General features: G+C 34.3%; 1 long non-coding RNA gene and 1 other non-coding gene across 2 annotated transcripts in view; one reads left to right on the top strand and one right to left on the bottom strand.

Annotated features, from left to right (window-relative positions):
• LOC141400970 (uncharacterized) overlaps positions 1 to 17,315 on the bottom strand; it is a 449,243-nt gene that overhangs the window by 157,687 nt on the left and 274,241 nt on the right. The window lies entirely within an intron of this gene.
• TRNAR-ACG (transfer RNA arginine (anticodon ACG)) lies at positions 2,088 to 2,160 on the top strand. Its single transcript has one exon. It is a non-coding gene; the product is annotated as a tRNA-Arg (tRNA).

Genomic DNA, 17,315 nt, shown 5'->3' on the forward strand with positions numbered 1-17,315 from the left:
AAATTGGTAAAATTTTTACGTACCGTACCGCCAAAAAAGACTAATTTGGAAGAAGATTTCTTCATCTTGCCACTGATGCCAATTATGTTAATGTACGTGGTCATATAACAGAGTTATACGCTAATATATCCATAGAAACCCTATTCTAGGGCAGCTTTGTTCAGCGACCCAACATTTATAGTCTGGCACTAGATGGCAGCTGATTTTAATACTGAATAATCTTAAACCCATGACCAACTTTGGAAAATTATTCCCGAGGTGGGCACTGGTGGGCATCATGACTAAAACCTTAGGTCAAACTTAAGTATATGATGGAATTGGCAAAACAAAATAAACTAACAAAATATGCAGCTAACTAGAATTCCACAAAACGCTAACACACTATTTTTTAATGAAAATTAAGTTATTATCTCCTCCTTCAAAATCCACTATAATATTTTGATATACGTATTAGTTTCGTGATATTTTAAATATTTTTACTTGCACTTAAAATATAGGTTGTACTCACAACAAAAAATATTAGTTAAATGTTCCGAATTTTGAAGCTATTCTTAAGAAGATCGCGTTCGAATGAAACAAAAATTAATATATTTTTAAAAAGGTCCATGTCATAGCTGTCTGAGTTGCCAGATGTTGTACCAAAATGTTGACATTCATTTTTATTTTTAGCCAATGGGTGGATCCACTGTGCGAAAGACTGAAATTTGTTATTTACCCCCAGTTTTTGTAAAAAATTTTATTCTTCTCACACGAATTGTCAAATTTTGTAGATCGATTTACTCGCTTTAGCGCAAATGTAGAGCGCTGATTTTTAAATGAGGAATCTTTAACGATATATGGAACGGGTATACGAAAAATTATATGTGTATGTCATCTGGGGGCTGAGCTATGAATGCCTAAATTATTACGAATATAGACGAACGAACAAAAATAAGTTACAAAAACTGGGGGTTAATCTTCCATAGGGTTAGGTATAGAACGACGTTTTGATATAGCCCCCATGGAACGGCATCTCCCGAATTTCGGTATTTTGAAGGTTAGCCACATTGGAAGGAAACTACTTGTTCCTTTTTACATCAATACAACTCGTGGTCTCGAACTTAACGCCTTTCTTACTTGTTAAACTATGTAATTGTTTATACCCTACACCATTATGTGGGGAGGGTATTATAAGTTGGTTTTGGCCAAAAAGTTTGTAACGCATCGAAATAATGGACGTAGACCCATACATATATGTACCAAAATGAATGTCTCGATGAGCTGAGTCGATCTGTGTGTCCGTCACCAAATTTTGGGTGGGAAGAAGCCTATTGATTTTGATGATGGTCGGATAATGTTCACGGGTCGGAATGGGCAAAAACACTTATTTGTAGAGAAAAGGTAAATGTTTTAGTTCAAAGCGAATATCTCCCTTCTGTAAGAGGTATATCGGAAGCAAAACCTGCCAAGGGAAGTAGAAAATATCACCTTTACAACGATGTGAAGTAGGTTGTCATAGGTGGCCAAAGAACAGAAATATCGCACTAGTCGGTAATGCATCCCTTTTTCCATTTTTTGTGCAATCACACTACAGGTCGGAATTTTGATCGGATCCTCACGAAATTTTGGAGGTCTCACAGAGAAGGAAGCCTTTTGATGGTTGGCGTACTTGCAATACTTGCGATGCACTTGAATGCGGCAAATTCATGCCACCTAAAATGCTGAGCCAAAAGCTCCAAAAATCTTACGGTGACCAACTAAGATGTCTGATAGGCACAACAACTATGGAAAGAACTGGCAGTTAGATCAGGCATCTCTCCTTAAAAAAGTGCAACACTGTTTTACAGTTACAAATGTTAAAATGATTTCGTTTAAATAAACACTAGTAAAACATCACGCAATTTGTTATACAACCCTTATAATATGTACTCGTACATACATACACATAAGCTTTGTCATTTCCGACTGAGGTTGTCTTCTTTGTTGCAGAAAACCCGTGTTATGTGCACGAGTGTATAGGGGTTTGTTGGGCTTCATACTCGTATTGAGAGAATAAAATTATTCTCTCAAGTGTTTGAAATTTGTAAAAAGGGAACAATTCTGCAAGCGGTCCTGTGGCGCAATGGATAACGCGTCTGACTACGGATCAGAAGATTCCAGGTTCGACTCCTGGCAGGATCGTAGACGCTGTATGTTAAATGGAATTTTTTGTTTTTTTTATTAAGGACATTTTTTATTAACTGAAATAAAAAAATTGATTAAAGAATATTAATTTTATTCGAGTAGACTGTTCACGGCGCGCCTTAACTAAATTTAAATGAAAGGTGCTTACACCTGTGAAGTTTTTACGGTTTCTGAAACTACAATGTTCATAGATGAGAAAAATCAAAAAAACAAAATCGCTTGAGGGATTTTCAAATAAATCGCCATCAAAGTAGGCTTTTTCGGTATTCACGATTTTGCTTGGAAACCGCAAGCCCTATCGAAATGATATTAAAAAAGATGTTGTAGCAGTGAAAATTCTCTACAATATTGTCCTTTATGATGTACTCGTAGGTATTACCATTTTTGAGATATAGAAGTTCAAATTTTGACAATTTACTGACTGTATTGTCTCCTTATAAAAAGACCATCAATTTCCCAACTTATACTTAGATATCTCAAAAATGGTACAACCTGGGAAAAATTACGAAAACCAATCTTATAGAGAATTTTCATAACTATAAGATTTTCCCATTTCGATAAGACTTACCGTTTTCAAGCAAATCGTGAAAACCTAACAAACAAAAAAACATAAAAATGTGACCTGAACTTCTATATCCAAAAATGGTAAAACATAGCAATAAATCATAACGGTCAATCCTTTGGAGAATTTTCACAGCTACAAAATTTTCTTTAGCCCCATTTCGATAGGACTTGCGGTTTCGAAGCAAAATCGCAAAAACCTAAAATAAACCTAAAAATGTGAACTTTGACCGCGATTTATTTAAAAATCCCTCCAGTGATTTTTTCTTGTTTTTGGATTTTTCTCATCTATGAACATTGCTGTTTCAGAATCCGCGAAAACTTCCCATTTGAAAGTTAGTTAAGGTGCACCCTACATGACATTGTTTTATAGGGGGCCCTACGGTTAGTACATTGTCCCAATTTGAACTTCTATATCTCAAAAATTGTAAAACCTACGAAAATACCATTGAGGTCAATCTTGTAGAGAATTTTCACTGCTACAAAATTTTCTTTAATCCCATTTCAATTGGGCTTGCGATTTCCAAGCAAAATCGCGAAAACCTAAAAAAGCTCTGAAAATGTGAACTTTGGCCGCGATTTTTTTAAAATCCCTCCGGCTTTTTTTTGCTTTTTTTGATTTTGATTTTGATCTATGAACGTTGTAGTTTCAGAAACCGCAACAACTTCCCAGGTGTAAGCACCTTTCATTTCAATTTAGTTAAGGCGCACCGTGTGTTTCGATTGGATCGGTTAGTGGAATAATTAGGCCCAATGTTTGTGAAACCTACCCCAAAAAACTTTAAACAGGAGACTTTAAAAAATTTGAGACTTGTTTACAGGATATTTTTGTCCACTACTCCACTTATTGTTTTTTTGTGCAGTTATTGGCTATGGTTATTTAGTTGTCAGCTGATCCTGTTTTACGCATAATTTTAATACGATGCTGTTATTTTAATCAATACCTCGCTAACACCTGTATCACATGTTAATCTACATGATAATTATGACCAATATTAACAAAATTCTCACCAAATTTCCAAATCTAAATTTTGTGGGAACCACTTGATCAGATTTTAAAATAAATATTATTTAATGAAATTTCTTTCGTGGGAACGAAACCAAATCTATTCATTTCCTTCCACTTTTTTCCCTACCTATTTTTTGTGTAACAAATTTCAAAATCTTATAGATTTTCAATAATATTATTGGGTTTGGTTTTCAAGTGTGTTAATCCTGGCAAAGTCAAAATGTTCGATCTTTTGTCTTGGTTCTTTTCTCTTTCTTTAGGCCAAAAACCAAACAAAAATCCGTAATAATTTGTAAGCGTCATGTGTTTGGTAAATACCATGGTATAAGTCAATGACAGTAAAAATCTGAATAATAATATAACCATAAAAGAGAGAGGGAGAGAAAAAGAATAAGGAGATCACAGAGAGGTACTATACAAAAGGACTTGGAGAAGGGAGTGCTCAACTGTAAACGAACAAATGTTAAGCCAAACCAAGCTAAACGAAATCCACACTCACACGCATCGGCAGCAGCAACAACAATAACAGTAACACCAGCAATACGAAATCCTTCAACCTTAACGAACAACATAAAAAACACCAGGGGTGAAACCTTTGAATGACGACAGAAGGCACGCGACCAGGTAAATGGTTTTAAATGAAGTGAAACAAAAACCATTTCAACTTTGATAGCAGCAGGTAAATGCACGACCAGCCAGAAATTTCATGAGAGATTAAAATAAAGAAATTTAAGATTGTGCAAAAATGTTTAGCTTTTTTTAAAACAAGAAATTAAGATTTTTGGAAGAAAGAGGATGCTTTTCAAAAATTTATCTCAATCATCCCAGCTAAACGGAAGGAAGTTATTTCAGAGATATCAATCTTTCATCAAAAACAGATTAAACTCAAATTTCAGTTCCGGCCAGCACCCACAACGAAAAAAATCCTTTTTCCCTAACCATTTTTGTTACCACTTCCACATTGGCCTTTTGGCTGCGCGGAGATCCTTTGAAAGAAAAAAAATAATATTTTTCTTTTGGCCTGTTGAATGATTGAGTATCGAATCAAAAAAGGATACCTCGGTTCAATGATCACTGCCAAAGAAATGGCAACATATGTTGCCGTTTTCTGACCAACAACAATATTCATTGTCTCCATTGAACAGTGAATGATATTCTTGATTCTTCTTTGAAGTGCCACTTACTTTGACCATCCATCGCAACAACTGACGCACTCAACATGTTTTGCCTACCTACTACCATTTTTCATTTTACAATCTATTGATAGGCTTGATGAATTTGATTATCATTGACGATGTTCATGTACAAAAGGTGAAGAGGACTTTTGCCCCTAACTGCCAACAATAGAGTTGCTACAAATTGTTACATGTAAAACCGTATGTCCTGTCCTGTTTGGATTTAAATCGCATTGCTAGGTAATTACGGCATTTGAAATGCTTGAAAGATGATCATTAAATTCTGTTAAGGGATTTTATTTTTATGTTCAAGGATATGAGAGATGAACAAATTGAAGTTAGTTTAGGGGATGATTTTCTAGGAATAGATTTATTGATTTACATGTATAGAAATATTAACATATCAATTTTTTTAATTTGATATTCTAGTATTGATGAAAAATAAATAAAAACGGTGTCAAGTTCGGCCGGGCAGAACTTTTTATACCCTCCTCCATATACTTCGAGCTGACGATTGAAGTTTGGGTATAAAATGTTTTGTTTTAAAAATAATAAAACAACAAAAATGGGTTTAAGCCAGACTATTTTAAAAAAAACAAAATTGTATCAGCTATCCCAATAAAACGACGCCACCAATGTTCTACTCCTCGATAAACTTTAAAATGTTCAAAATCGGGAGTTTCCGTTCTACGGGGGCCTTTAACGAAAACTCTTTGCAGGAATGAAATAAATACGAAATTGTTGCCATTTCGGTTGCATAATGTAGTTAAAATATTTAAAATACCTAAAATCGAGACGTACCGTTCTATGGGGGCTACATGAAGACGTAGACCTATACCTACAAATATCAGGTGTAAAGATTTATACCATCAGCGAAGACAAAATGCGAAATTTCAGCCAATTCGGTGGGATGTTGAGGCCACAACCTTTAAAATTCTGAACCTGTCTATGTGGACTATATCAAAACGTGGACCTATACAGACAAATGTCTGTTGGAAAGTTTAATAGCCCCAACGAAGACAAAATACCAAATTTCAGCCATTTCAGTGAGATGTTGAGGCCACAACCTTTAAAATTCTATTCTATACCGAAAAATGTCTGGTGGAAAGTTTAATACCCCTAACGAAGACAACATATCAGATTTCAGGAATTTCGTTGGAATATTGACGCCACAATCTTAAAAAAAGCGAAAATCCGGAGGTTCCGTTCTATGGGGGCTATATGAAGATGTGGATCTATTCCGACAAATTTCTGTTGGAAAATTGTATACCCCCTCTGAAGACTAAATACCAAATTTCAGCCACTTCGGAGGGATGTTGAGGCCACAACCTTCAAAGTACCGAAAATCGAGAGGTACCGTTCTATGGGTGCTATATCAAAACGTAGACCGATATAGCATATTTACAATACCAAACATCTCAGGAGTAATAGAAACTTCTATATCAAATTACACTGTGCAGAAGCATTTTCGGGGGGTGGAAAATTTCTTTTGGAGATGAAAGCCCTTGATGAGTGTACTAAGAACCCAAAAGGAAATTTTCGCCATAGATCAAGTTTCTGAGATATCGCGCGATGAACTTTTCGATTTTGTCCCTATAAAAAATAACTACATATCTCTGTTTGGCGTTGTTGTAGCTTCGTTTTGAGGTGACAAGTCTTCAGTCAAATCGATTGGCGAATGTTTTTGTAGAACATTTCATTCTTCTAACTCAATGCCTTTCATGTCCTGTTCGTCCTTTATTTCTTGAACCGTAGTGAAAGTACCACAAGATGAGATTTTTCAGCATGCAAACCCGGAAGGACAGTTATGCCATAGGCCAAACTTCTGAGTTATGGCGTGATTGAATTGTTGTTAGATGCTTTGTCATGTATGTAAAGTTCGTCACGAAAAAATTAAATCACGCCATAACTCAGAAGTTTGACCTATGGCATAACTGTCCTTCCGGGTTCGTAATATTATCTTCATCGACTTTCATCGCCAAAAGGAACTTTTCGCCCCCAGCCTTTGATGTTCATATTTTCGCGTACTGATATTTTTTCCTTAAAAACGGATTAAGAAAACGGTTTTTTTGTTCTAGAACTGCAACTAGCAAAATTTTCATAAGCGAATTAATTTAATTTGATTGACAACCCTATAAGCTTTTTAATGGTATACATATAAGTTTAATCGGTTACTTAAAACCGGTTCAAAAATCGGTTTTAATGTCGGAATATCCAGTTCAAAAATTGAGATAACCGGATCCATCCCCTAAGAAAATTTGTTATTAACGTGTTCATAATTACAAGAGCTATTGGTGGTAAATATTTCAGAAGCACTCCAGATGTCTACATAAGCAATAACCAATTGGTAAGTCTACATACCAATAAATAACCAATGTCGAATATACAGAAAAAGCAAACAGAGTTTTTTTCTGAACCAAGACAGATTAAACATCAAAAAGGACAATGAAAACGGGACAATATTGATTAGTTGTCAAGGAGAACCGTATCTAAAATCTTCTGAGCAAAATTTTTGTAGAATATTTGGATGTTGAAAAATCTCATCTTGCGGTACTTCTACTACGGTTCAGGAAATAAAGGACGAAAATAATATGAAATTTTTGTAGTATATTTGGATATTGAACCAGTAAGGAAAGGATCAAAGTCGGGCGGGGCCGACTATATGATACCCTACACCACTGTGAATATGAAAAATATAAATCGGAGCTATATGCAGATCTTAACCGATTTTGATATAATTTGGCACAAATATCATTGAAATCGGAGTTATATATCGTGTTTGGAGCAGAAAATACACGAAATCGGCCGAAAATACAGTTTGTCAAGTAATTGTTTTCGAACCAAAAAAACTAACATTTTTCTGTATTAATTAATGAAAAAATTACTGATAATTGTGATAAAAATGTCAGGTTTTTTGCAAAAATTAGTTGGGCTACTTATTTAAGACAAGATAGGATGTATAAATAAAAAATTAGCCCACGTAGTCCAACAAAAAATAACGAAAAGCAATAACTACATGTAATGCAAGTTGTCAAATAAATGTTTTCGAAATGTAATGGAGGTTCCAATATACCCCATGTTTTCGGTAAATACTTGAAAATCAGGACAATTTATGAATTTTATTTTTAACAGGGAGTAACTACTAACAAGTATCAACAATATTAGTCATCGAATATACGTACTAGGGGGGTTACCATATGGACCAAGGGAGTACCAGGTCATATTACATGTAAACAGGGTCCTGTAGGTTTTAAACCGGGAATATTTGAAAACTAAGACGTTTTATGAGTTTCTTTAGTTCACTAGGATGGATTGTCATCAACTAAAATAAATAGTACCTTCAGAATAATTAAATCAGGAGGGTTGCCAGATGTACGAAAAAGTTACCAGGTTATATAAACAGTAAACGAGACCACCTGTGTCTCAAAACAGGGCACCAAAGTTTGTTGTTTCACTTAATATTAATTAAGAGGTAATAACATTTCACGAAACTATCGGAAATATCGCAGTAAAAGGCTAATATTGCTTAGAAATGTATGGGGTACAGACTTCGACAATTTTCAGCAACCTATTGGACTCATTTCGTGTACTCTGCAATACTACTCAGCATATTTTTTAAGGGAAAAATAATGCTGGCGGCAAAATAATGCTTCAATTTTACCATGGAAGCCAAAAAACTTAGAGAATTCCTCTGAACTGGCTCTAAACAGTTGGCATCGGATGTCCATTATAAAATCAGTATAGACTGACAATATCTTGCATATGTATTTCTAAGCGATATTTGTATTTTTATTTCATATTTTGATTTGTTTTAGAGAATTGTTTCATCCATTAATTCAATTTGAGTTAAATAAACAAATCTTAAGCCCTGATTATGGATTCAGGTGGTCTCATTTACTGTTTATATAACCTGGTACCTTTTTCATACATCTGGCAACCCTCCTGATTTAATTATTCTGAAGGTAATATTTATTTTAGTTGATGGCAATCCGTCCTAGTGAACTAAAGAAACTCATAAAACGTCTTAGTTTTCAAATATTCCCGGTTTAAAACCTACAGGACACTGTTTACATGTAATATGACCAGGTACTCCCTTGGTCCATATGGTAACCCTCCTAGTACGGATATTCGATGACTAATATTGTTGATACTTGTTAGTAGTTACTCCCTGTTAAAAATAAAATTCATAAATTGTCCTGATTTTCAAGTATTTACGAAAATATGGGGTATACTAGCAAAATGCCCGCTACTTCGCAAGCGGAAAAGGAATAATATACAAATAAACAATATTTAATATGGAGAACCCTGAAAATTTTGATGTACTAATACATATTTGAATTGATATATAATTTCTTTTAAGTACTGCCCGTATACGTTTTGTTCGAATTTCAAAAACATTACATTACTACATTTTAAATTCCAGTCCATGTTTTATTAGAACGGCATGGATATTTTGAAAATTGTATACACATCTTCCAACCGAATTTTGGAATTTGTGATATCAAAATGTAAAAACCATTATTCAGAAGATGTTACCCTATATAACAGTTAATTTTTGAGACATTTCGTTTTATGCCTTTTTTCTCAGAATGTAAAAACCTTCTTGTAAACCATTAGCCGCATAGATCTACCTTTTCAAATGAAATTACTATAACGTTTAGAATAGACAACAAGTTAAAAACAATTTTGTTGAGAAGGTACGTTTGACTTTTTGATTTCAGTATATTATTTAGAAACCGAATTCTTGTTAACCTAGAGGCAATAGTACATTATTTAGTACAATTTTTAAAATCCAGGACCTATGTAACAGTTTTAGCTCTACTTGTTCACCCAATGTCAATGGTATTATACATTTAAAGCGGATTTAAAAAAACATTCTGATCCAATCTCAACGGTGATCCTCATAACAAATTTCATTTATCGATTCACCCCACTCCAGTGCTTCAATATTTAGTATTATTAAATACCTCTAGTACACTTATTGTACGACCACCTCTAACAATGAACCTGACAAATCAATAATATATCAGAATTTCAATTCTATTCCTTAGCCCAATACCAAATTTATTGCAATTTTATACTTTTCACGCACTAATGATATAATTCCATCTTCATTGCTACACCCAACGTCATTTAGTACATTTCGTATTTCTCAATAAATCATACAGCCCTCAGCCTAATTTTAAAATTTGTATGCATTTCAAAAAATCCGTATCTAAACACCAACACAATCCCTCATACAACAATTCGAAATTCCACCTATATCCCATCATGCAACACCAAACTGGTACCAAATTTAGTACTTATAGTATGTATAAGTTTCAAAAATTACTTCCTTTTATCCAAAACTATATCCCAACCGCGATTTAGTATTTTTCGTATACATTAGTTCGAATTTCCAAAACTTCCACTCTATCTCCACTCTAAACGTCAACTGCTATACTAATACCGAATTTCACAATTTCAGCTCTACCCCTTTACACAATAACAATTTGGACCAATTTCTGTGCCATTCAGTAATTTTCGTACACTTATTGTACGTATATCCACAACCACATCCATATCTCAACTCTACACACCAACAGCGGCTATAATACCAAATTCCCGAATTCCACCTCTATTCATAATACCATTAATACTTTTCGTATGAAAGTAAGAATTTCAATAACTATCTCCAACAGTAATTGCGAATTTCAGGATTCCACCTGTATCCGTCCACCCAAATCTAAATTGTACAAAATTTAGTAGCATTTATTACATTTCATACCCAAAAGTACGCATTTCTAAAACTTCCTCAATCCCACACTCCAACAGTAACCTTAACTCGAAATTTCAGGATTCCAACTCGATTCGTTCACCCAAATATAAATTGTACCAAATTTAGTACCATTTAGTACTTTTCGTACCCACAATTATACACTCCATAAGGAATCTTATTTATAAATTTCATGATTCCAGCTCTATATGTTCATTTAAATCCAAAATGTACCAAACTTAGTACCATTTAGTACTTTCCGTACCCATAAGTACGAATTTCCAAAACTACCTCAATCCTACAGTCCAACAGTAATCTTAATTCCAAATTTCAGGATTCCAGCTCTATTCGTTCCCCAAAATCCAAACTGTACCAAATTTAGTACTTATCGTACCCATAAGTACGAATTTCCGAAACTACCTTAATCCTACACTCCATAAGTAATCTTAATTCCAAATTTCAGGATTACAGCTCTATCCGTTCAGCTAAATTTAAATTGTACCAAATTTAGTACCATTTAGTACTTTCCGTAAGCATAAGTACGAATTTCCAAAACTAAGTCAATACCACACTCCAACAGTAATCTTAATTCCATATTTCAGGATTCCAGCTCTATTCGTTCCCCCAAATCCAAATTGCACCAAATTTAATACTTTTCGTACCCATAAGTATGAATTTCTAAAGCTACCTCAATCCTACACTCCATCTGTAACCTTAATTCGAAATTTCAGGATTCCAACTCTATCCGTTCAACTAAACTTAAATTGTACCAAATTTAGTACCATTTAGTACTTTTCGTCACCATAAGTAAGAATTTCCATGGCTAACTCAATCCTACACTCCAAAAGTAATTAAATTCTAAATTTCAGGATTCCAGCTCTATCCGTTCACCCAAATCCAATTTGTACTAAATTTAGTACCGTTTACTAGTTTTCGTACCCATAAGTAAAAATTTCCAAAACTACCTCAATCCTTCACTCCATCAGTAATCTTAATTCCAAATTTCAGATTTAAATGTCTATCTAAATCCAAATTGTACCAAATTTGGTACCATTTAGTACTTTTCGTACACATAAGTATGAATTTCCAAAAGTACACCCATATCTCAATCGCACGCTTCAACGGTAATCTAAATTCCAAATTTCAGGTTTTCAGCTCTATCCGTTCACCCAAATCCGAATTGTACCAAATTTAGTACCATTTAGTACTACTCGTACACATATGTACGAACTTCCAAAATCATTTCCTTATATCAACACCACTTCCCAACCTTGATTCCCATACCAAATATGAAGATTGTAGCTATATCCGCTCAAAATATACAATTGGTACCAAATTTAGTAACTTTTCGTACACTTATAGGTCGAATTTCCAAAAACCCTTTGGTACATCTTCCTAACTCTCCATTAGTTACCCTCGTTCCAAATTTCAGAATTCTAGCTATTCCCGTTTGGCAAATACAAAGGGTACCATATTTAGTATCTTTTAGTACTTTTCGTACCCTTCTAGGCCGAATTTCCAAAAACCCAGCCTTATCTCACCCCTACACACTGACAGCAACCCACAGTCAAAATTTCAGCTTTCTAGCTTCAGCGGTTTCGTCTGGGCGATGATATGTCAGTCACTCAGTCACTCACTCACTAAGCTCTTTTATATAGCATTTCCAAATTAAATGAAACCTTTTCCAAATTGAATGAAACTTTTTCCAAATTAAATGAAACCTTTTCCAAATTGAATGAAACCTTTTCCAAATTAAATGAAACCTTTTCCAAATTAAATGAAACCTTTTCCAAATCAAATGAAACCTTTTCCAAATCAAATGAAACCTTTTCCAAATTGAATGAAACCTTTTTTTTTTATTAAAAGAAAAAAGCGAGAATATTTTGGAAAGAGAAAGAAATAAAAAATTGTATTAAAAAAATGACTAATAATAACAGGGGCTAATTGTATTACATAATGAAGTGGTTCACGATTTGCTGCTTGTGGAATTTTCAATGGACATACTCATTACATAATTGGAGCAGTCCTGTTTATTGAGATGTTGGTTACTATGCTCAATCACTTCAACGATATTACGATCTATTGTTTGATCGCGTAGTACCACTCTGGTACACAATTTTATTTTTGAAAATACCTTTACCGTTGGGTTCAACATTGCTGAATATGCATTAAAAATTTCAAATTACACCGGTTTAATCCTATCATTATGTGTATTCGTTTACTTATTAAGTTATTGCATAAAAATCATCCTAAAAAACTTTCAAAAATAAAATTGTGTGCCAAAGTGGTACTACTTGATCGGACAATAGATCGTAATACCGTTGACGTGATTGAGCATAGTATCGAACAGCTCAATCAACACGACTGCTCCAATGTATGTAAGGACCATGTCCATTGAGAATCCTCCAAGCAGCAAATCGTGAACCACTTCGTTAGGTACTACAATTAGCCCCTGGAGTTAGAAGGCCGAAATGCCCTACGAAAATAATCCTCATTCGATTTGAGTGAAGACAAGTCATCGCATAAATAAGCTAAAACAACAGTTAACAAAGATATAGCGTTAATTTCAGATGCCTTACATCGTCTTCAGCAGAAACTTAATCAGGCCACAACTCGGAAGTTCGACTCACGGCTGATCTGTTCCTCGGGATTCTTAATATATTATCTCTGCCTCAGATTTTCACCTCCATTTTGTGTCACAGTGTTATTAGGAATTTTGTAAGCCTTAATTCTCTCCTTAGGATAATTTCGCTATAACCTTAATTGATGCCCAAAAGTTATGAATTGTTCAAGTTCAAGGAAGCAAAACATGCAGGGAGGAACACTTTTATGTCATTACTTAAGATTAGAATTTAAGTAAAAAATAGTTGAAAACCCATATAATTTTTTATTTCTTTCCATTTCCAAAATATTCTCGCTTTTTTCTTTTAATAAAAATAAAGATTTCATTCAATTTGGAAAAGGTTTCATTTGATTTGGAAAAGGTTTCATTTGATTTGGAAAAGGTTTCATTTAATTTGGAAAAGGTTTCATTTAATTTGGAAAAGGTTTCATTTAATTTGGAAAAGGTTTCATTTAATTTGGAAAAGGTTTCATTCAATTTGGAAAAGGTTTCATTTAATTTGGAAATGCTATATATATAGATTGGAACCTCCATTACATTTCGAAAACATTTATTTGACAACTTGCATTACATGTAGTTATTGCTTTTCGTTATTTTTTGTTGGACTACGTGGGCTAATTTTTTATTTATACATCCTATATTGTCTTAAATAAGTCGTCCAACTAATTTTTGCAAAAAACCCGACATTTTTATCACAATTATCAGTTATTTTTTCATTAATTAATACAGAAAAATTTTATTTTTCTTGGTTCGAAAACAATTACTTGACAAACTGTATATATGGGTGCTATATCCAAATCTGAACCGATTTCAATATAATTTGGCACATTTATTTCTAGACTGAATTCAGTCACACATTCCAAATTTCATCGAAATCGGAAATATATAGCGTGTTTGGTACAGAAAATACGTGAAATCGGCCGAAAATATATATGGGAGCTATATCCAAATCTGAACCGATTTCTATATAATTTGGCACATTTATTTCTATACTGAATTCAGTCAAACATTCCAAATTTCATCAAAATCTGACGTATATAGCGTGTTTGGTGCAGCAAATACGTGAAATCGGGCGAACATATATATGGGAGCTATATCCAAATCTGGACCGATTTCGATATAATTTGGCTCATTTATTTCTAGACTGAATTCAGTCACACATTCCAAATTTCATCGAAATCGGGCATATATAGCGTGTGTGGTACAGGAAATACGTGAAATCGGCCGAAAATATATATGGAAGCAATATCCAAATCTGAACCGATTTTCACCAAAAGCAATAGCGTTCTTCCTATGGCTAAAAGAGTTGCAGTCCCCAATTTTCAGCAGAATCGGACAAAAAATGCGACCTGTATGTTGCGAACAAAAATACATGGACAGACGGACAGACAGACAGACGGACGGACACGCATAAATCGACTCAGAAAGTGATTATATGTATATCCCCAAAAGGAACTGTGGGTCTATTTCGTTTCCTTTTGTATGTTACATACAAATGCACAAATACATAATACCCCTTACCACTGTGTGGTGTAGGGTATAAAAATCTCATCTTGGACGAAAAGAATATGAAAGGAATTGAGTTAGAAGAATTAAATGTTCTACAAAAACATTCGCCCATCGATTTGACTAAGACATGTAATCTCAACAATACAATAACGCCAAAGAGTGATATAAAGCTATTTCCCCAAGTATTATACACGCAGAGAAAAAAATATGTTTGATCCAACAATATTCCAAGAGCAAAATATGTATTGTTAACATATTGTTGGATTCCTCATGTAGTATTGTAAATCCAAAAATAGTTTGTGTCAACTGAACAATATTTCTCTCTTTTCTTCGAAAATTTGTTTCTCTTCTCTCGCTATTCGATGCCGTGTTGAAAAAACAATTTTGGTGAGTTGTGGTGTGTTTGTATGACATGCTGCCTTTACCATTGTTTTTGTGTGTATGTACTTGTGAGACTCTTGTTTTTATTTGTTTCTGTTTTGTTTCATTCTTCTTTCCTTTTCATGTTTGTTATGGTGTTTAATTATTCCTTATGTTGTGGTAGGTTCTTGTGGCTTTTTGTTTGTCTTTGTTGTCAGCCAATGCAGCAAACCATGTATTGTGTTCATCAATGATTCCAATATTATACGCGACATTTATATCCAAGTTATGCGAAAAGTGTACATGAGAAGTATATGCACTCAAATCAAAAATTTCTGGGCTGGTTTTCTGTATTGACAATACTTTTTGTAAACAAAATTAGATTATGATAGTTCCTACAATCGGTATTGTTAACGATTTTAACAATATTGCGGAAATTCGAAAGTTGTTTTTGTTTTCTATGTTTGGAACAAAAGATGGTATTTTTGGATTTGGATTACAATGTTTGAACAAAACAAATACATTTTTGGAACCAAAACATATATTTTTGTTCCAACAAAAGCGAAAAATATTTTTTCTCTGCGTGTAGGGGAAAAATAAAAAAAAACATCACTCGATATCTCAGAAACTTGACCTGTGGCGAAAATTTCCTTTTGGGTTATTAATATACTAATCAAGAACTTTCATCTCCAACACGAAAACTATTAACCATATTCACGAAAACACGAAAATTATTAACCATATTATGACACCGCAGCGTGATAGAAGACCAAAACAGAGAGGACACGTTTCTCGGCGTTTTTTCGTATCACATCAACTTTCGCGGTTATAGGCCTCCAAAGGTTTGAGGCTTTAATGTAAAAAAGGGTCATTTAGTCAAGAATATATCTTCCAAACTGTTAGGAAATTTGAATTTATCTCAGAGGCAAAGTTGTAGCTCTTGTGTTAAAGAACAAAAGTTGTGAACACATATAATCCATCAAACTTCATCTGCAAGGTCAAAATCGCCATGGTCAAATTTCTTTTACATTTTTTTTCTCAGGTTTTGTTATACAGCAATCAAAACCGATCAAATTTGAAGCAAACAACCAACTACAAAGGTTCTTAATGGTGAAAATAGCAAAGCAAATGTGATTTGTATCCTGTTTACAAAGGTTCTTAATGGTGAAAATAGCAAAGCAAATGTGATTTGTATCCTGTTTTCTCTGGTTCTGGTCCACAGATACTAAACCGTTCAATATTCAAGAAAACAACCAACTACAATAATGTAGCAAAGGCATCAGTAAACTACTTTCTGGAACATGCGAAATGTCTGTGAACGGTTCTTAATGGTAAAAATTGGAAAAATCTTTTGAAAATATCCAATTTTTATACTTTTTTTCTCCGACACATACAGGGATACGAGGCTGTAAAAAAGTCATAACCCTAATGCTCACTGGCCAAATTGTCTGTTCCCTGACTCTGAAGTCATTGGACCGACGAAGCTCATCACACTCATTTGCTCATGCCGCCACCTCTGCTGGGAAATTTTGCCCCCCTTCGAGTATTCGACCAGCAGGTATAGGTTGAGCGACTTCAACTGTGATGATGTATAGGATAGTTTTCTCTGCTACCCGAACATCAGAAGGGTTGGGCTGATCCTTGAAACGGTGATTAGAGAGCTCTCTGCAAGTAGGACAATTAGCTTTCCCTTGATTGATGAAAGTGTGTCATTCAGAGGTGATGAGATTGGGCGGCCTGCTGAGGGATACAATTATATATCTGACCCAATAGAACACTCTCCACTAATTCTGGTAGGGACGTCCTCATTGACCGTGCAAAGCTATCAATCTGCTCAGCCAGTGCTATACCCAAATGGTTATTTCCGACGACTGAATGACACAACTCATGATGAGCATTAAAGTCTCCCGGGACCAGAGGGTTATAACCTTCCGAAAGCGGACTAATGTTTGGCCTATAATTTGGAATATGAATCAAGCAACTATACCTCGGCAATTCCACACCTTACATTCCATGAACGGTCATTAGAGCCAGGTTCAAGTGAGATAGGTATGTATTGAACAGACTTTTGCAGTAGAAAAGCTAATCCCCCACCATTTTTGGTGCAATACTTCCTCAGTACGTTGTAACCATCACAACGCTATATATATTCATTGCAAT

Source organism: Musca autumnalis, unplaced genomic scaffold (genome assembly GCF_047663935.1).
Source record: "Musca autumnalis isolate F117 unplaced genomic scaffold, ASM4766393v1 scaffold_4, whole genome shotgun sequence".
Taxonomy (NCBI): Eukaryota; Metazoa; Arthropoda; class Insecta; order Diptera; family Muscidae; genus Musca; species Musca autumnalis.